This window comes from Canis lupus, chromosome 29 (assembly GCF_048164855.1).
Source record: "Canis lupus baileyi chromosome 29, mCanLup2.hap1, whole genome shotgun sequence".
Classification (NCBI taxonomy): domain Eukaryota; kingdom Metazoa; phylum Chordata; class Mammalia; order Carnivora; family Canidae; genus Canis; species Canis lupus.
Window position 1 is genome coordinate 8493130 of NC_132866.1, and position 17927 is coordinate 8511056.

Genomic DNA, 17927 nt, shown 5'->3' on the forward strand with positions numbered 1-17927 from the left:
GATGTAAAATATCTTATCCCCATTTCACAGGTGATGAGCTGAGGCCCAGAGAGGGAAAAATAATTACCTCAGATTTCCAGAGGGAGTACAGAACCAGTGCAGAAAACAGAATTTTGGGGGCCAGTGCAAAATGAAACTTCTCAGTCCCTTGTTCAAAAGTTATTAAGAATTTCAAGATGGAACACGAAACCAAACTTCGGCCCCCTCTCAATGTGGGAGCAGGTCCCAAGCCCATGAAAGTCAGCGCTGGGACTTAGGGATTGAGCCGGGACTGCTGGGGGCATGTTCCAGCACCCACAGCTGCCTCTCCTGCCCCCTGAGCACAGCTGCCCTCTGGCCTGCTGCCTGCAGCCTCCAGAATGGGGAGGGATCCTCAGAAGCGAGACAGTGACTGAAGGCCTGGACAGAGCCGGGTCACAGACTCCAGCCCCTTGTCGCTGATCACATTAACTCAATTCAATTGTGATTCTCTCCAATTACAATCCTTTTCTAGGAACAAGAGGCCCAAACTGAATTAGGAGGGGGAAACAGTCCATACTTTCATTCAGAAAAAAAAAAAAAAATTGGAATAAAAGCAAAATGAGATTTCACTCCATAGGTCCTGGATTTGTGAGCCAGAGGACCAAGGTCTGAGGCTTGCCTCTGCCACTTCCAACTTGCACATGACTTAGAGCCAAGATTTGTCTCTGAGCCTTGGCTTCCTTATCTGTGAAATGGAAATAAAATAACCATTTAAATAGGGAGATTAAAATAGGTGATGCAGTGGTAATCTTCTTAAGGAGGTTTGCAAAAGCTTCATTGTCCTGTTTAATTTCAGGGAATTTCAAGGCCCCTAAATACTTTCAGTATTCCTGAGAGTACCTGGAAATCAAATTAAGAACTGCAAAATTAAGGAACGTGAAGGCACAATGCAATCAAAATGGGGTTTTTTTGTTGTTGTTATTTTGCAGGGTTTCAAAACACTATAATATAAATGCATTGAGTTAGAAGTCTTTGTTGAAATATTCAGACTTTTTAACAAATAAGCCAGAGGACCTACGCATTATTTTATTCTGCTCTAGCATAAATATTTCATAAATTACATGCAATTATTAACAACATCAACACTAGCAAATTAATTACTGTCAATTCATATTAATAAAATTGCATTTTGTAATAAATAAAGTTAGTTTACTGGGCCCCATCAGTCTCAGAGGTATTCACATTTGTCAATTGTCCTCTACTTCAGGCTAAAACAAAAGTAATCAAATAACTAATTATTGTACTAAATGTAGCTCCGCTTACACATCAATGAAAATGCACATTATTTATAACCCTTAGGACTGAATATTCAAATCTGTGTTGATTCCTATGCTAAGAAGAACTTTCCAGCCCTCTCCCTTTTTACCTGCTCCCTCAGCCTCCACCTTTGGCCACCTAAGGAGTGACAGGAGGGCACTTGAACCTTGGAGATAGTTCAGTGAATGGAGAGCCCAGGGTGGCTGCAGTGAACAAGAACTCAAGCAAAGGTTACAGAATCTTCCAACATGTCCCCATCACCAGTGGCCAGTTGCTCTCTTTCTTGAACTCCGTGCCACAGGCTTCCTCTACCATTTTTCATTCCTCCAAAGAAAATATTCCTTCTCCTTTAATAAAGGCTCCAGAATCTGCAGAATGCCTGACATTGCAATACCAATTTTGTGTCCATGTATGTTTCAAAACCTGGTGACTCAGCTCACCAAAGTAAAGTAGAAATAAGAGCAATGGAAATTATCTACACAGCCCAGCACAGGAGAGTTAAATCACACAGTCATGATTTCATTTGATGATCGCTCACAACAATTTAGTGTGTTAGTAGTTCCATTTTAGAGGTGGAAAAACTGAGGCTACATGAGGTCAGGAACCTGCTCTACTGACCACACCATCCCTGAGGAGGCCACTGAACATCCCTAAGGTTCCTTCAAGGCAGCAACAAACAACTGGAAGCCTAGCCAGGCCAGATGCTGCGTTCCTCCCTAGGGATGCTCAGACCGGGCTGAGCAGCCATGGGACCTGAGCTATGGCCAGTCCCACATGGCCAAGAGGCATCTCATGCCCTCAGCATTTAATCATCAGTTTTAAAATGTGTCAGTACAAATGCAGATACAAATGCAGTACACAAACAGATATATAAAAAGCTGTTCAACATCAATATGAGGGAAATGCAAATCACAATCACAAGGTATCACCTCACAGCCTCGACAGTGGCCGTCTTCAAAAAGATGAGACAAAAAAAAAAAAAAAAGGTAAGAGACAAGGGACACCTGGGTGGCTCAGTGGTTCAGCGTCTGCCTTTGCCTCAGGGCGTGATCCTGGGGTCCTGGAATCAAGTCCCACATCAGGCTCCCTGCATGGAGCCTGCTTCTCCCTCTGCCTGTGTCTCTGCCTCTCTCTCTCTCTCTCTGTCTCTTATGAATAAATAAAAAATCTTAAAAAAAAAAAGACAAGCCACAACAAGTGTCAATGAAGACATGAAGAAAAGGGGACCCTGTGTACTGTTGGTGGGAATGCAAACTGGTGCAGCCACTGTGGAAACCAGAATGGAGGTTCCTCAAAAACTTCAAAAGAGAACTACCATATGATCCAGCAACCCCACTTGTGGTCTATACCCAAAGGAAATGCAATCAGCATCTCAAAGAGACTTTTACAGTTCCAGGTTCCCTGCAGCATTACTCACAATAGCCAAGTCATGGAAACAACCTCCCTGTCCTTCAACTGATGAATGGATAAAGATGTGGTGCAAATATACATTGGAATATTATTCAGCGATGAGAAAGAAGGAAATCCTATCATTTGCAACACACCGAAGGAGCTGGAGGGTGTTATGTTCAGGAAAATAAGCTAGAGAAGAACAAATACTGCATGATTTCACCTATATGTGGAATCTAAAAAAGCCAAACTCATAGAAACAGAGAGTCTAGAATGATGGTTTCCAGGGTCCAAGTGGGGGGAAAATAGAGAGATATTGATCAAAGGGTCCAAACTTTGAATTTAAGATGAGTAAGTTTCAGGGATCCAATGTACTGCATGGTGATTATAGTTAACTGGGTTATATATACTTGAAAGTTGCTAAGAGAGTAGATCTTAAATGTTTTCACCACAAACCAGAAATGGTAATTCTGTGAGGGGATAGAGGTGTTGCCTAATGCTATGGTGGGAATCATTTCACAATATATAAGTGAATCTAATCAATATGTTGTATATGTTAAACTTAATGTTACATGTCAATTCTATTTCAATAAGGCTGAAACAAAAAAATAAAATTAAAAATATTAAAACACATCAAGACCATTTTCCCCAAGAGAGAAATTCTTTTCTAAGATTTGTGTGGATATTTATAAATGCCAGAAACATGTCAAACTATTCACAAAATGGATTTCATCAGCAGAGTTCCTGCCAAAATACAGGATTATCAAAATGGGCCTTAGAGCCTGTATTGCCTTCCTATTGCTGCTGTAACAAAGTACCACAGACTTGGTGGCTTCCAACAACAGAAATTTATTCCCACACAGTTCTGGAGGCCAGAAGTTGAGGGCCAAAATCAAGGTCTGGCAGGGCTGTGCTTCCTCCAAAGCCTCTGGGGAGGATCTTTGCATCGTCCAGTTTCTGGTGGCCCCAGGAGTTCCTTGGCTTGTGGCTGCATCACTCCGTCTCTGTCTCCTGCTTCCTTCTTTGTGTATCTCTGTGTCCAAATTTTCTTCTTCCTTTAAGGATGCCAGTTACTTTGGATTTAGAGTCCACCTTAATCCACTATGGGCACATCTTAACCTGACCACATCTGCAAAGACCCTATTTCCAAACACGGTCACATTCATGGGTAGGCATAAATTTTGTGGGGACCTATCCAACCCAATACAGGGTGCACTTCATGATACAACACAGGAGTATTTGACCCCAAAGAACACAGACACCCGTCAGTGCCAGATGCATGCCCCTCACAATTTCCAGGGTTGTGCACCACAGCCATCCAATAAACACAAAGCAAATACATTCCCAGAATCTATCTGGGCAGTTCTGATCCAGGAGATCAAGAAGGGGTCTAGGAATCTGTTCAAGAGCTGCCCATGTGATGGGCAGCAGCCAGTTTTGAGAACCTCTCTTGCAGAAAAACTAGTAATAGTAATTATAATGACAACAATAGTAGCTGCCACCCAGTGAGCTTTTCCTTTGTGTCATGCACTGAGCTACATGCTTATCTGCCCCATGTCATCCTCACACTAGCATTCCATGAGAGGTGTTGTCATTACAAGTGTGCAAAACTGACAGAGTACAGAGAGCCTCCGTTACATCCAAGATCACACGCTAAGTGGGAAGCCTGGGCTGGAAGCCTGTGTTTGGTCATTTTGCCATGTACACAGGCATGGGACGAGCAGTGAGGACCAAGAACCACCACAGTCTCGGTGCCAAGAGAGTTCAGAAAAGAGAACTCCACTGACAAGACAGCACATGCTCAGACATGTGCTGGGAGAGGTGCTGGGATTCCCAAAGTGAATCTGTTCACTTTAGTCTCCACTTACATAGCACCTCTGATGGAGCCACTGTACTAGCACCGAGTCAGGAAGTGACAGAGAGAGCATTCCCCTTCCCCCAGGGTAGTCAGCAAAGGCATGTCTGAGATTAGGCACCACAGACAAGTGGGACCCACACGTGCTCATGAGTATCTGATGAACATGCCACTGAGAGTGTGAATGAGTTAATGGCACAGGAAGCAAGAAAGGAAAGAATGTTAGGCAGAGGAACCCATATAAACAGGGGCACAAGGACTGGAGAGCTTGGGTTAGGAGAATAGTGGCTGAAATATAGCATTCAAACATCTAAAAGCACCTAAACATCTAAGCCAACAGTACAAAGGTGAGATTGTAATAATAATATTGATAACAGCAGCTTACATAAACTAACCAGTTAAATCCCAGGCCAGGGATGCCTGGGTGGCTCAGTGGTTAAGCATCTGCCTTCGGCCCAGGGTGTGATCCCGGGATCCTGGGATCAAATCCCGCATCGGGCTCCCTGCGGGGAGCTTGCTTCTCCCTCTGCCTATGTCTCTGCCAATCTCTCTGTGTGTCTCATGAATAAATAAATAAAATCTTTAAAAAAAAAATCCCAGGCTCTGGGTTAAGGACTTTACACGTGCTGTCTCATTTTATCCTATGAGCTATTACTACAATACCCATTTTATGGATTAGAAAACTGAGACTCAGAGAAATTAAGCAACTTACTCAAGATCACAGAGCTTGTAAATACGCTAGATCGAGAACTCAGACCCTTGTCCATCTGACTCCAGGGCCCACCATCTGGTCCAGGCTGAGATGTGGAGTTTACACTGTTCCATGGTTGACAGGGAGCTCCTGTGGGTGCTAAGCTACAAAAGGACATTCCTAGAGCTATGCCTGAGGAGGATCCATCAGGAAGCAGAAGGTGAGTCTCCTCGGTGACCCCAAGGGGAAAAGAGAAGTAACACAAATATCCTAAAACAGAATCACCCCCAAACAGCAGTTTCTTAAAATAAAAATTCCAGATGGGAGGCTTTTATTGCATGCTGATTACACAAGCAAGAAAGATTCATCATTCTGGTAACCACCCCCATTCCCGAAACATGCAGAAGTCAGCCCATATCAAACAGGCTCTTTCCATTTATCTGAAAAAGATAGTATTGTTTTCAGTACATGGCTGTTGATTTCAGACAAGGAAACAAACAGATAAGAGTCTTTGGCCACCCTCAAGAAGAGGGAAATAGTGGGACATTGGTCAAAAGCCAGAGGGGCATATTCCCACCAAAGGGAAACAATGCTGGGCTGAAGGATCCGGGGTTCACTGGCAGGTGACAAACCTGTCCTTCGTGGACATGCATGGGGCAGTATCCTTCCACTTTCCAGGACCACAGTTTAACACACACCAGACAGGAACTGCCATTGGAAACCAGGTTCCTTATCAAGGTATGATGATGGATAGAAAAGAGTCACAACAGACACACACACACACACACACACACACGCATGCACACACTCTCCAATTCAGGCGGCTTGGGGTGACCCTAGCACATGATCCCGTCACTAAGAGATCCGAAGACCTTTTGAGTTTCTCAACTTGGAGATCATCGGCTGGAACCTGTGCACTTTCCAGAGGCAGAAACTGAGGCTCAAAGAGGTTCTTGCGCCCAAACCACACAGCTAGGGAGAAGTAGGCAGGGTCTGCCCTATAACTCAAGTCCTCTCACTCTCAATCCTGGCTCTTTTTTCTCTTTCCATCCCATTCTACCGCTGCTTCCTAAGACATGTTTCCTCTTCAGAAACAAAAACCCAAAAAGCAGCAGACAGGCACACAACATACACACAGGCATGCACACACGCTTTTCTTAAAATTAGTCAAAAATAACTGAATCCGGGAAACCGAAGTTCAACATGACATTGTACTTAATTAATGATGCTCTCTTCACATTTTTCTTCCCTTCAAATTTGCTTTTTAACAACAGGAAGAGTTAAGTAGAGTGACTGTATTAACTCTGAATTTCTTGCCTTTGAATAGTTGGTGTCACCACCTTCATGTGATTCAAATTTAGTTGCTTTGCATCTAATTGAAGCATTGCACAAAAAAAGGTAATTTGCCATCCAAAGGAGGAGTGAGGGGAGAGCAGAGAAACGAGGGGACATATTACTTAACTTTGTGATGATAATTACCCGAACACAAAGACGCTTACAAGAACATTCTACATTGGCTATCAGCCAGAAAAATTAAACCTATGTTGCTGCTTCAATACATCTGAATACCAGGAATTGGCAGAAAAACATCTATTCTATGAATAATAGCCTCTACAGTCTCAGAGGACAGCAGTACATGAATTTAAAAAAAAAAAAAAAAAAGGGAAGAAAGAAAGAAAAGAACAGAAAAGAAAAGAAAAAGAAAAATAGTCTCGGGCTTTTTCCAAAATGGTGCTAATGCGCCACTGAAACTTAATTTTATAATTTACTGGCAGTCAAGATGGCAGGAAATAAAATAATTTGCTATATTCTGCACAACAAACCCTGCTTTTCCTGGGAAGGGGTAATTATCCCCATGGAAAAAAAAAAAAGAAAAAATACGCCATCTCATATTAGGCTAAAGTCTCATCAAGAAGAGAAAAAGTGCCTCATTACACGTAATTACCAGGGAATTAGAAACATCATTTAACTAAATGAGCGAATAATGCTCAGGATATTGAAGAAACTTGCCTGCACTTCTGCAAAGCACTCTAAGTCCCATTACAAAAATTGCCCCTCTTTAATGGAATAATTTTAGGCCTTGTCTGCCTTGCTTTAAAAATAAAGAGGCTCCGAGAGGCAGAAAGAGGCTGAAACTGCCATAAACAACTGTTGAAAGGACTGGAGAGAAGGCGCTGTCTCTCCTGGAGACCAAGACTCAGAATGACTCATAATCTACCGTAATCATGAAAATTAAACCTGAGGGCTTGAAGAAAGGATTACCCCCTTTTTAATTGTGCTTCCTCAAGACTGAGACGTACTTGTGGGTATGTATTAAGGGACGACAGATGAAAGATCTTCAGGTTCGGGTACAGCTTCCCTGCTCCAAAACAAAAGCAGTTACAGCCATTCCACATTCTCTTAAAAACAGAAAATTATAACATACCTGCAGATTGATGTTTATTGCAGCTTCATACAATGATTTTTTCTAGCCACTCAAAAGCCTCAGGCTTGGGTTGGGATCCCCCTCCCTCTTATCCGTTCATTTTTAGTATTTGTCAAAATTCAGCATCAGAGCAGAGCAGTGAATTTAATAGAGCCACCCCACCTTCTGCAACAACACCCTTTACCCACACAGGGAACCAGGAGGGGAGGTGCGCTGATCCTGCCTGCTTCATGGCTTTCTGAACTTTAGAACAAGTGCAATCAGAAAGGAATTGGTGCTGGTCTGATTCTTAGCAAATGACCAAATGAGGACCTGAAGAGGGCACGTTAAGGAAGAAATGGGAGGCACGGAGAACTGCAGTATCTTCCTGAGGATCCTGCCTCCAAAACCCATTTAGGAGCCACTCCTAACCTTGAGCGAAAACAAGTCCCCTTCCCTGGAACAGGCACAGCCAGAGCAACAAAAGGTGCCATTCCTTTTAAGTGGACTTTTAGCTATTGGCAACTGCAACCCCCCAGATCAAGGGTGAGGAACCTGAATCCAGCCCAAGGCTACAAAGCTCCCCATTCAGGTCCTTTGTGTCCAAGTCCAGAGTTTTACATGTAAACCAGTCGCCTTTCAGTAGGGCAGGAATGACGTTCCTGCTTACACACCACATCCAAACTCTCTGTTGCCTTGGAGGTTGTGTGGTCCAAATGCAATCCCTCCTGGAGCAGCACGTGCAAATGATGGCAGGAGAGAACACAACAAAGTGCTGGCACGATGGGTGTGCTCATCACAAGCATCTGCCCTTGGGAAGCTTGCTTATGGCAGGCAAGGTAGGTACGGGTGCCGGGGTGGGAAAGACTAGAGGTTCATCTGTTCCTCTACCTCCCAGAACCACCAGGACATGGCCCTCTAAACCACTTTCAAGTTCTAGGTGTAGTACCCAAGAAATCAGAAAATAATGAAAGGCAATTGGTTGGTTTCCTCAGGGATGAGAAGAGTTTCATATAGATGAAGCTCTGGAAAGAGATACCACTTTGGGGGATGATAAGGGGCAAAGTGCCCTGAGCTTCTGTAATCCTTTCATTTAACTCCAGGATGAAGCTTGGCACTCCTGAAGTTCTCAGATGAGAGGAAATAGAGGAGAAGACGACCTCCTATCCCCCGCTAATGGAGCAAAGTAAAAGGGCCCCAGTAATGACAGCTACTGCTTATCTCATTTAAGGAAGAAGAGTCTGGTTAAATGATTTATTCACTAGGCTCACACAGATAATTAGGGTGAACCCAGAATCAGAACACAGATCCACCTGCCTCCAAAACCATTCCCTTGGGCCACACCACACTATCTTCTCCAGGGAGAATTGCCAAGGAGTTAATAATACCATTCACGGTGGCAGAGGACTTCCAAAGGTTTTTCAAAGTACTTTCACACCTATAATCTCCAGTGAAGTAAATCAGGACAGCACAATATCCACCTCACACCAAAATATAAAATGATCTGAAGAAAGTCATCCTGCCAGCAGCAAAGACAAGTGACACTTCCTCCTAACCTGGTGGTCATATTGGTTGTGATGGTAAAACAAATTCTAAGAGAAGATACACCTGGCCTAAGATGTATAAATCCAACCCCTTGGTTCATTTCATCAACCAAAATTCTCTCAATGTAGACAGTATCAGGAGACTAAATATTTGAACCACTACTTTTATTTTTCTATTTCTCATCAGGTCATCAAACTGGTGCAATTAAAGCAAAATGTTTAAACCACATGAGCCAGCTCATCAAGGTGACCCCACAAGCCCACATTCTGATCACGCTTTGCTCCAGACAATACAGAAATGATGGGTAAGTTATAAGAGAAAACAAAAAGGACAAATTTTAACCCTAAAGCCAGAAATCGACATTTGTATGGAGTTGAACGGCGGGCTGATCTTGGGGGGCTGGCAGCAGAAAGCAGCAGGGAGTTCAGTATCTGCTGGGTAAAAGAAGACTTCTGGAGAAGAAGGAAGCATAAAGAGAGAAAAACCAGCAGTAACAACAAAGGACCAAAATTCAAAACCTCTACTCACGACCTTGATGGGGGAATTCCTGTCACAATGTAGACATATATCAAATCATCACATCAGATACCTTAAATATCTTACTTTTTTTTTTGTCAACCGTACCTCAATAGAGCTGAGGGAAAATGATAAGTCTCAAAAACAAAATTGTAAGTCAGCCATCAAAATCAAGTTGAAACATATATGTATTCCAGATGACATTAATTTTATAGCTCTGTCAACTAAAGACTTTACGTCTAAAATATTCAAGGAGGTAAAGGAAGGCAGGAAGAGGCAGATATAAAAAACCAGAAATCCTAGAAATAAAAAACACATAGTGGGTGGAATAAATTCTACACTAAATACAAAGAGAAAATTAGTATATTGGAATAAGGTTCTGAGGAGCTCACTGAGAACACAGGATGCAGAGAAAATACAACATCCATCAAGCAGAAGTGCCAGGACAAGGAAATGTAACAAATTTGGGGGAGCAATACTCACAACTATAAATGTTACAAATTTTCAAGAACTGAAAGTCTGTACACTTTGAGTACCAAGTCAGTATATATAAAATAAATCACAGTGGAACTACAGAATATAAAGGATCAGGAGACCATCTTAATAGCTTCCAGAGAGTAATGGTTACTTTTATGTGTCAAATTGGCTGGGCCACAGAGGCCAGATACTTGGCCAAACATCCTTCTGGATGTTTCTGTGAGGGAGTTTTTGGATGAGATCTATATCTGAATTGGTGGACTTTGAGTAAAGCAGATTACCCTCCATAAAGTGGGTGGGCCTTATCCCATCAGTGGAAGGCCTGACCAGAACAAAAGGCTGACCTCCCCCAAGCAAGAGAAAATTCTACCAGCAGACCACCTTCAGATTGCATGTGCCACTTTAGCACTTTATGGTTCACCAGAAGACTGCCTCTGAAGTGCTCTCTTTCCTGCCTGTCCAGACTGCCAGCTTCCCCTTATCAGATTTTGGACTCACAAGCCTCCACAACATGAGCCAATTCCCTAAAATAAATCTCTTTATTAAGAAAAAATATATATATATATCTTTATAGATACATATATATCTAATTGATTCTGTTTTTCTGGAGAACCCCAAGAAAAAAAAAGACAGTTTTCTATAAAGAAACAATAGTTACACTTATAGGAGGCCTCTCAACAGGAAAGTACAGATGCTAACAAAAAGCAGGCTGAGGGAAAAATTAACTGTCAACTGAGAATTTTATATACAGCTAACCATCCTTCAAGAGCAAGAACAAAATAAAGATATTAACTGGAATACAAATATATGCTTACTAGGCAAAGATTTTCTTAAGTTTATACATGTAATTAATTGCCTATAAGAAGAAAATAACTTTGATATTTTAAAATTGAATAAAACTAAGACTGTAAACATTAATTATAAGGCAATGGGAAGGGGTGTGCAATGAACAGGTATCATGTGCAAGACCACTGTTGCTAGAAGGAGGCTAGCGATACTGAATAACTATAGAGTCTGATAGAAAGCTTTATATGGGGAGCCTGGATGGCTCAATGTGACCCTTGATCGCGGGGCTGTGAGTTCAAGCCCCACATTGGGTGTAGAGATTACTTAAAAATAAAAACTTTTTAAAAAGACAAGAAATACTTAAATATGAGTGTTTAAACTTGAAGGATAGCTATCAATCTATAGCCTTAAAACTGAAGTGAGGGATCCCTGGGTGGCGCAGTGGTTTAGCGCCTGCCTTTGGCCCAGGGCGCGATCCTGGAGACCCGGGATCGAATCCCACATTGGGCTCTCGGTGCATGGAGCCTGCTTCTCCCTCTGCCTGTGTCTCTGCCTCTCTCTCTCTCTCTCTCCCTGTGACTATCATAAATAAATTAATTAATTAATTAAAAAAAAAAAACTGAAGTGAGGTGGAGGAGGGGAGAGGAATATGAAAAACTTTATCAATCCAAAAGAGAACAGAGAAAAAGAAAGGAGAAAACACAAAAGCATGATAAATAAAAATATTCAAATCAATGAAATAGTAGAAACTGCAGAAATGAACTCACATATATCAGTAATCACATAAAAATCTAAATGTATTAGGCTCATCAATTAAAAGATTTACATTATTAGACTGCATTTGCATTTTTAATCCAGTTATAGGACACTTAAAATAGATATAGATAAAACCCACATGAAAAGCTGAAAATATTGAAATATAAATATATATCACATGCAAATGCTAACCAAAATAAGCCCACAGAGTAATATTACATCAGATAATACTTAAAGCAAAAGGTATTCATAGGGATGAAGAGGCATACTTTGTAATAATCAAAGGGGAAAAAATCCACCTAGAAAATAGAATAATCACAAACTTATATATACCTAATAACACACCCTCAAAATAATGTAATTCATAAAATATATAAAAATATACAAAGCAAAAAATTACACAAACCAAAAACAGAATTACAAGCAGAAACTGACAAATCAACTTAGTGAGAGAGCTTAACACATCAGAAAATTGATAGCTAATGTAGTTCAAAATTTATAAGAACATAACAATTTGAACAACAAAATTAACAATCTAATAAATACAAAAATTGAACTCTGTATCTGACAAACAGAAAATTCTTTGCAGATGCACATGTCATTTATAACAACTATTTGTGTCACAAAGGAAAACATAACAAATCAAAAATTGGTATCATTCAGACCACTCTCTCTGACTACACTGTCATTTAGTTAGTTATAAATCAACAAATAGCCCACATGTTTGGAATTTAAAATGTACATCTCAATAATTCATGACTAAAAAAGAGGAAATTCTCAGTGGAAATTATAAAATATGTGGACCCAAACATCTATGAAATAATTCATATCAAAACTGATGAGATAGAGCAAAGAATATACTTAAAAATAGTATATAGCTTTATGTACATTTATTTTACAATGAGAATGAGTATTAGTGAGCCTTGTGTTCAACTCAAGAAGCGAGAAAGAGAAACAAAGTGAAAACCTAAAGAAGTTGGAAGAAAGAAGAAATTAATGAAATAGAAAAACAGCTACAGACAGGAGCAACAAAACCAAAACTGTTCTCTGGCGGGAGGCGATTAATAAAATGGACAATCTTCTAGCAAGGCCACTCAGTAAAAGTCACAACCAATATCAGGAATAATAAGGTAAGTAGTAAAGATTTTTTCGAATCATAAGAGAAGGCTATGAATAATAAATTTGGAAATTTACATGAAACGAAGTACATATACATATTTTTACCAAAATTGACACAGGAAGAAACCAAAAACTGGAATAAATCAAACTGAATTGCTAATCAAGTCTTCCCACCATCCCTAATACTTAATATCTACAAAGTCCAGATGATTTGCTAGGTAGCTTTTACCAAATCTTCAAGGATCAAGTAATCTTTATTTTAAATTGTTTCAGAGACTAGAAAAATAGGAAAAGCTACCCAATTTGACTTACAGGATGAACAATAAACCTGACATTACAACTGGACAATACCCACACAAGAAAGAAATCACAGAGCACACAGTGACAGCACTAGAGCAGAGAGCTTTAGCACAGGCCAGGAAAAGCACTGCAACCCCTCGGCCCCTGGAGCACCCCAACTCCAGGCCAGAGAGGTTATACACTACCAGCTTGGTGAAAACTTCAAGTAGGGAATCCAGCAAGAATTCAAATTCTTTTTTTTTTTTATCTCCTGTACAATCTAGAAGCCGTGTTTTGCTTGCTCTTCAGTACAACTGGGTGAATTCAGGTGGTTGTGAAATCAATCAAACTCTACCCAGAAAGACAGGACCTCCAGCCTCATGCACACCCAGAGGGACTTCCGTTTTCTAACAGTCAGTGTTTATTCAGACAATGTGCTGGGCACTATTCAAAGACTTGTATGGGGGATGTGATTGTGGTAAAATATACATAAAATTAACTAGTTTGGCTATCTTTAAGTGTACAGTTCAGTAGCATAAAGTATATTCGCACAGTTGTGCAACTATCACCACCATCTCCAGAACTTTTCTCATCTTCCCAGACTCAGTTCCCATTAAACAACAAATCCCAAGCTCCGCCTCCCCCAGCCTCTGGTAACCACTGTTCTACTTTCTGGCTCTAGGTCTTTTATGATTCTAGGTACCTGATGTTAAGTGGAATCACACAATACTTGTCCTTTCATGACTGCTTTATTTCACTTACCATAATGTCTTCAATCGTCATCCACATGGAGCATGTGTCAGAATTTCCTGACCAGATAGTTTCCCAGTGTATGTACAGACCACATTTTGTTTGTCTGTTCATCCACTGATGGATGTTTACTTGCTTCCACCCTTTGGCTATTGTGAATCAAGCTGCTGTGAATAGAGGTGTACAGGGGCGGCCCTGGTGGCGCAGCGATTTAGTGCCACCTGCAGCCGGGGGTGTGATCCCGGAGACCCAGGATCGAGTCCCACGTGGGGCTTCCTGCATGGAGCCTGCTTCTCCCTCTGCCTGTGTCTCTGCCTCTCTCTCTCTCTGTCGCTCATGAATAAATAAATAAAATCTTAAAAAAAAAAAGAATATAGGTGTACAAATGTCTCTTCAGGTCTCTGCTCTCAATTCTTTTGGGTATATAACTCAGATGTCGGTTTGCTGGATTACATGAGAATTTTATAGTTCCTTTTCTGAGGAACAAATCATACTGTTTTCCATACAGGCTGCACATTTTCCATTCTTACAGAAAGTGCACAAGTGTTCCAGTTTCTCCACACCCATTGTCAACACTTGCGAGTTTCTGGGTTTTTTTTATAACAGCCTCTCTCATGGGTGTGCAGTAGCATCTCATTGTGGTCAAAGAGATTTTAATGACAGTAGACAACATGGCAGGCATCCTTGGAAGAGGGCTTCTGTTACCACATTAACAGCTCAGATTTTAGAGCTCAATTAGTGTTTTAAAAGAGACTGGGGAATAAGATAGGGGTAAGAGGGTGTAATTATAAGATGTACTGCCTGAAAATAAAAGTCCTTTGAGATTACAAAGTGAATATTCGATTATTAAGTCCCATGAGAGTCCATCATTACACAATGGCACTCCTACAGACCAAAAGAAAAAATAAAAGGAAAACAGGAATTTGTGTTTATTTTTAGTTTTGCAGGTCAAAGATCACCTTCAAAAGGTATATATTATATATAATGGCCAGTGTAACATAATGTTACCATAATATATATTATGTAATTAATTAGTATGAATTGAGTCCTTACTATATGTCAGGCAGTGGGCAAGGCAATTTTCATACCTTTTCATGTCATCCTCCTAACAACCTCCTTTTCAGACGAGGCATTGAAGCCTGGGACCTAGAAAACTTACCCTGGATCACACAGCGGTCACTTGCAAAGCCAGGATTTGAGCCACAGGCTGTCTGGTTTGGAATGTTCCAGTCTGTAAGTTGTAAGACTTCAGGATTTTTTTGTTCCATTCCAATTTTCTCTCTTGTAAAACTTAAGTTTAGGCTCAGCTTTGCTTGCTAAGCTATCTGCCATGCACTTCAGAAAACAGGAGCCCCTCTGAAGAGGAAGGATTTCCTTCAGCCATGCTGCAGTTCTCCTACGAACCTGCCGCTTCCCAGGTATAAACAAAACTCCTTCCTCAGTGGAGAACATGGATAGTATGCACCCAACTGCTTCCCTTTGAATTGTGACATGTGTTAAATGCTGAAGGCTCAGGATTGGACCACCTTACAAACTTACAAGACAGCTGGATAGGGTTTGAACCTCCACATTCAAAGCCCCCGATTTTTAAGTGGAATAGCATATACCTGGTGATCAAGTCGATTTATAACTACACTGCAGAAGAAGAAAAAAGGCCTACAAATGAGCCTGTAGAATTTCATCCCAGAGACCTTAACAAAGTTAAGAATGCAAGAAATGCAACAGAAGGCACAGCCTAGATGCCATTACAAAAAATACACCTAGACCAAATGTCCGAAAGGACACAAGTTCTCCATTTCTCCGGGGCACCATGGTCTCTGCTCCTCAATTCACACCTATGCTCCTTTCTCCCCACCTTACTTACCTGTTTGCACATGGACCAGAGAGCTTTCCCAGCCACCAAATGTACAAGAGCCTCCATCCAGCTGCAGAGCCTACCACCAAATGGCTCAGTCTCTTTAGTGCCCTAGGAATGAATTCCAGTTGATCCAACTCCTCTTTCTTGAGCAGGACAATGAAAGTCCAAGGCCACCACCCTATTTCCAACCAGAAAATCAGATACCCTTGGGTCAAGTATCCATCTCAAGTCCATTTAAATGTGCCAAGAAGGAGGGGGAGGTGGTTTCCAGAGTTCTATGGCTTTAGATACCATCCCAAGACTGAAAGAAGTCTGAATTGTGCAGAAGATATGTTGGAGAGGTGATAATTTGGGAGACTTTTTAGTTTTAACAATGATCATGATTATATATTTAAATATGCATATAGCCACATAATACTTATCTATCTACACTTTCAATATCTCTAGGCTTAAGAGAAAATACCTAATTCTTGTATCCTTCCTCTCAGCCTCAAGCTGACTTATGTGCCTGTCCCACTCCAGTAAACTATAAGCTTCTGTAAGATTACATGTGATTCATCTTTGATTAATAGTACCAGTTATATATCAATTATATCTCCATAAAACTGGAAAAAAGTAATAGCAGTTAACATTATTAACTGTTAACATTGTTAACATTAATATACCACGTATTGGTGCAAATCGCTTTATAGCCATTAGCTCATCTAATCCTTACAACTATTCTATAAAATACACACTATTATTATCACCACATAGACTAAGGACATAAGGCTCAGAAAATAAATAACCCCAAATTCCATAGTTAGCAACTTCTAGCACCTATATTCAAACCCAACAAGTCTACTTACAGAGCCCACCCTTCTATAACTCAATGCTATAACCAAGGCAGGTCATTCAGAAGTGTTAAGATCAGGATATGGATGGATGGATGCATGGATGGATGGATGGATGGATAAGCAGTAAGTGGGAAGATGAAAATGTTAGGAAAACAAAAAAGTGACCCACAAAGGGAACATTTTGTTGATTGGTGGACTTAGCTTAAGGCATGTTCCTGAGTGAGGTGAAGGGCATGGATTTGCTGTATTCCTAGCTTTGCTAAAATTTTAAATCCCTACCACTAGTCCTAAAAGCCTAAGAGGTCATATGAGAAGGAAAGAAGGAGGAAGGGATGAAGGACAGAAATAAATATGTGTCTATTCTCTTTCATGAGCTTTCACAAATCTGAATTTGTCTGGATCAGCATGAACCCACCTTCACAAATGGCAGTGAGTCAGAAGGGTCATCTTCATATGAAAAAGAACATCTCATTATGTCCCAGAGACCACAGAAGCAAGGCAGAAAGGTTTTAGCACTTTTGTCCACCACTAAACATTTGCCCTTAACAACTTTAAAAGCAAAAGGCTTTGAAAGAATGAAAGCCCTTTTGAAAAGACTTCACACTTGCTTCTAATTCTCCTACTCCTTGTGTTAGTCAGGGTTCAGTCAGGGAGCAGACACCATGAAGAAATGGAATGGGATTTTATTATAGGAATCCGACCGTATACAGTTGTGGGAGGACCTGGGAGAGGGGTTTTAGGTCAAAAAGAGGTGCTGGAAGATTAGCAGTCACCAAGTAGTCAATCAGAGAGGGCAGGCATGTCCAGCCACAAAAAGGACTACAAAGGGGAGCTGGGCAGAAGCCTCTGTGTAGGGCTCTACTGTGGGTTCGCAGCCACACAACTGGTGGTGGGTCCTAGGCTCCAGTGGGTATCAGGGCCAAGAGTCAAGAAGAAATGCCGGATGCAGATAAGAGAGCAAGGACAAGCTGGCCACCCATTAGACAAGCTGGGCACCCATTAGACACCTCTGCTGCCATCCATCTTTGCACTGACAGCCAACAAAGGTTGAAGAATAATGGCCATGTTTCTAGTCTGTATACATTCCTCTTTGGGCTAACTCTAACCCGGAACCATACAGACAAGGGGATGCTGGGAAATGTAGTTCTCAGCTTAACCAAGGCAACTCAGTATGGTCCACCAGACTCCTTTAATTAAATATAGAATACTTAACGTTATTATTCATATCTTTGGGGAGACTGTACATTTTAATCATAATTACATGATAAATATTTCATGGTATATATCTTTGTCATATAATTAGGAATAAAAAATGTAATCTCAAAAAGATGCTAAATAATTCAAATGCTGAGGATGTGATTAAGGCCATGATTGAAATATGGTCAGAA